This window comes from Balaenoptera ricei, chromosome 7, assembly GCF_028023285.1.
Source record: "Balaenoptera ricei isolate mBalRic1 chromosome 7, mBalRic1.hap2, whole genome shotgun sequence".
In the NCBI taxonomy this organism is placed as follows: Eukaryota; Metazoa; Chordata; class Mammalia; order Artiodactyla; family Balaenopteridae; genus Balaenoptera; species Balaenoptera ricei.
The window spans coordinates 47080696-47085061 of record NC_082645.1 but is presented as its reverse complement, the minus strand read 5'-3'; the positions used below and the strand labels follow the sequence as shown (position 1 = coordinate 47085061).

At 34.1% G+C, this 4366-nt stretch overlaps 1 pseudogene; it reads right to left on the bottom strand.

Annotated features, from left to right (window-relative positions):
* Positions 1-1417: 1417 nt before the first annotated feature.
* Positions 1418-1627, bottom strand: LOC132369383 (U2 spliceosomal RNA; annotated as a pseudogene).
* Positions 1628-4366: the final 2739 nt, after the last annotated feature.

The following is a 4366-nucleotide window of genomic DNA, read 5'->3' as shown; positions in this document are numbered from 1 at the left end:
ACAATCTCAATTTATCAGAGGTCTTAAGTAGCTAATTTTAGAGTCTAGAGAGAGGAACCAGTATTTCTTTTCTGGCTTCTTGATTCTCCTCCAATGGTGTCCAACTTCTCATACCAAGGACAGCCATTGTTTGCTGATGAAAGGTCCTGTTTTATCTTTACACCTGGGAGGGTAGGTTGCTACTTGTGTTACAACTAGCTAATTAAAGAGCCCTTCTAGTGATTCTTCCCTTATTAACAAAATCATACTTCAAGATAACTTGCTGTCTCCACTTCTAGGCTTAGAGAAATTTGTCGTAATTTTATATGCCTTAAATATATGTGTATATATATGTGATATATGTGTATATGTATATATATGTGTGTATATATATATATACACACACATGCATATGTATACATCTGTATATATGCATCTTGACTGATTTCTTCTTGCATCTGTTGCTGTATCTTTTTCCTTCTGTTAACAACTAATCTTGGAAAAGTGTCATTGACAGCCTTCTAAAGAACAGTGTTATGGTTGTTTTAAAATTAAACTTTATTTTCCTCAACCTCTTTGTAACATTTGATATCTGTAATCAGACTCTTTCCTTTATGAAATACTCTGCTCCTGCCTTGATTATTCCTTTTCTGATTCCTCTTTCAGCCACTTAAATGGAGCCATTCTTTAGGTTCTCTCCTCTCTATACTTTTATCCTTGGGGTTCTCATCTTCTGTTACAACTTCAAATATCACTGCTGTATACCTCAGCCATTTTCCCAGACCAGAATTCCTTGCTCTTAATCTAACCCTCTGACCTTATCTTTCCCTGTCTCTCCTACATACACTGTATTGTAATTGTATTGAATGAACAAACTTTTCTGTCTCTATGACTACAGAGATTAGAGAGAATGCATAAATGAGTGGTGTGGGCCAGGTAAAGACAAATCATTTTGTAACAGACACTCAGCCTCAGTGTCAGGACAACAGGGAAAGGTGGGCACTCAGGAGGTTATGGCCAGGAAGCCAGCTGCTACTCAGCTCCAGTGAATTGTTTTTCAGGTTTTTTTTCCTTCCGTCCCTCCTTCTTTCCTTCCTTCCCTCCTTCCTTCCTTCCTCCCTCTCTCCCTCCCTTCCTTTTCTTTCTTTTGAAAGATTGTATTTAAATACTCAAGAGACTTAAAATCTGTCACAGAATTTGCAGGCCAGTAATAATGAGTTCCTTCCCTTTTTCTGTCATCGGAGTTGGCACATGAGCCAACTCTGGGTAGAAAGATACATTGAACTTAGAAGTGGTATATTGCCAGGCCAATATTGGGTTGACGTTCACTGCTTTTAGCAAAATCTTTGGATTTTAATACATGATCATGTTTGCAGTATCTATGCTAATGTTACAATTCGAGATTGTGATTCCACATGCTTTACTTTTGTGCAATGGGAGGTTTTTGATTGTTGCTATTTTAAGGGGAAGAATTTCACATTCAAAATGGTCCAGAAGACATTTATTGATGTTTTTGCCTTAAAAACAAAAAACTTAAAAATGTTGTGTATGCATCACTACGCATGGAACAGACAAAAATTTGGCAGTCCTTTTAAACTGATAAGAACAGATACTACACTTGATCTTAGCCTAAAGGCCAAGAAGCGATGGCAGTCATTTTAGAAAGGCAACAGAAGTATGTGTGCCCTTTGGGTTTATTTTGGAAACAAAAAAGAATTTGAAAATGTCAGGTTTACAAGAGCAGAATCCCCTTGCGTGGTGCCAGAACAGGGAACATGCTTAGCAGGAATCAAGCACGGATTATGGACAGTCCTCAAACGAGAATGTTCATGAGCATAGCTGCCTGGCAGTGACAAAACAATTTTTGTGCTGTTATTAAATCAAATTAAAAATGTTCACAGTTAACTCCTCTTCGCTTCCTCAGAGGTATTTTTGTCAAAACTTTGGTGAGTTTTCTTATAGACCTTTGTCTGGGCATTGATATATTAAATTGTGGTTTAAAAAAAAATATATATATATATAATTTATATATTAAACTGTACTTTTTAATATCTAAAAAACCAAAAATGTTAAATATACTTATATAAACTGAATTATACCATATATAATGCTCGGCAACTTGATGTTTTAAATTTCATTAGTCCACTTATTTTTGTAAAATTTACAATCAAGTTTTTAATATCTAAAGCCCTTTAAAATTTATGCTACCTTGAAATGTTTTCTTCTAATTAGCATTTTAACTATCTTAATGAGTCCCTTGCTTATGCTAATGATTTCCTGATTTTCTTCTTCCTTGTCTATGTTAGTTCCAGATATCCAGTCACTCCACTCCCACCCCATCCTCCTTATCCTATTTGAGGTTTAAGATTACCCAAAACTTTCTAGTACTCGTTATGGTCCTGACTCTTAACTGAACCATTTTCCTCATTGTAGCCTTTTGGTCTATCAAGGTAATACTAGCCTTAGGGTTGAAGTGAGGAATGTCTGCTCTTTTTCTATCCTCCCAGAGAGTTTCTGAAAGGTTGGCATGGTCTGGTCCTTGAAGGCTTGGTAGAACTCAACTGTAAAATCACCTAGGTCTACTATTTGCTTTGCAGAAAAACTTTAAAATTTTTTATTTGATTTTCTGTACTAATTTTAGGATAATTCTGTTTCTTCTTGAGACACTTTTAATAGTTTATGTATTTCTAGAACTCTGTTCATTTTGTGTAACTTTTCAGAGCCTTTAGTATAATATTTTTCATAGTATCATTTTATTTTCTTTTTAATCTCCACTAACTTTCTGGTTATGTTACCTTTTAAAAATCCTAATATGTTTTTGTCTCTTTTCATTGTCCTTCTTCAATCTTGGCAGAGCCTCATCTATTTTATCAGTCTTTAGAGAATAAACTTTCACCTTTGTTGAATTTATTGTATTTCTGGTTTTGATTTTATTAACTTTTGCTCTTTTAAAATTTTCTCCTTCCTACTACTTTCTTCAAATTTAGCCTACTGTTATATTTCTGATTTCTCATGATGGATTTGTATTTTCTAAAGTAATAATTGAAGGTCATAGATTTCTTTCTGATGACTAGTTTGGATGCATCCCACAGGTTTTGACAAATATTTGATATATGTATTTTTTTATTGTTGTTTAGTACTAAATATTTTAAGTTTGCATTATTACTTATTTTATAAATGAGCTATATAGAATTGTGTTTTATATTTCCAAATGTATGGGATGCTTTATTTAACTTTTTGTTATTTATTTCTTAATTAATTATAATGCAAATAATATGGTTTGCATCATGCATTGTGTTTAACATGAGCTGAGATTTTCTTTAGCTTTTTACATGGTCAAGTTTTTCTTGCTCCACGTTTATTGGAGCAGACGTGTACTCTAATTTCTGGCTGTAGAATTATATATAATTCATCTTTCTGTGCATGGGCAATGAGAAAGGTGTTTGAAAGTCTTCCACTTCAGGTTAGATTAGTCAGTTTCTCATGTTTAAATAATATTTTGCTTTATGTATTCTGAAGCTATTTTATTAGATGTATAAAAGTTTAGAATTATTATATCTTTCTGATGACTGGCTACTTTCAGCACTTTGTAGAGGTGACTTTGTCCCTATAATACTTTTGTATTAAAGTCCATATTTCTAATATTAATATATATATTTCAGGATTTTTAATTGTTGTTCTTATTTGCCAGATGTATCATTTTCCATGCTTTCCATGTTTTTGGATCTTTATTTATATATATATTTAAACATCTTTATTGGAGTATAATTGCTTTACAATGGTATGTTAGTTTCTGCTTTATAACAAAGTGAATCAGCTATACACACACATATATTCCCATATCTCCTCCCTCTTGCGTCTCCCTCCCACCCTCCCTATCCCACCCCTCTAGGTGGTCACAAAGCACCGAGCTGATCTCCCTGTGCTTTGTGGCTTCTTCCCACTAGCTATCTATTTTACATTTGGTAGTGTATATATGTCCATGCCACTCTCTCACTTCGTCCCAGTTTACCCGTCCCCCTCGCCATGTCCTCAAGTCCATTCTCTACGTCTGTGTCTTTATTCCTGTCTTACCCTCTAGGTTCTTCAGAACCATTTTTTTTTTTTTTAGATTCCATATATATATGTGTTAGCATACGGTATTTGTTTTTCTCTTTCTGACTTATTTCACTCTGTATGACAGACTCTAGGTCCGTCCACCTCATAACAAATAACTCAATTCCGTTTCTTTTTATGGCTGAGTAATATTCCATTGTATATATGTGCCACATCTTCTTTATCCATTCATCTGTCAATGGACACTTAGGTTGCTTCCATGTCCTGGCTATTGTAAATAGTGCTGCAGTGAACAGTGTAGTACATGACTGTTTTTGAATTATGGTTTTCT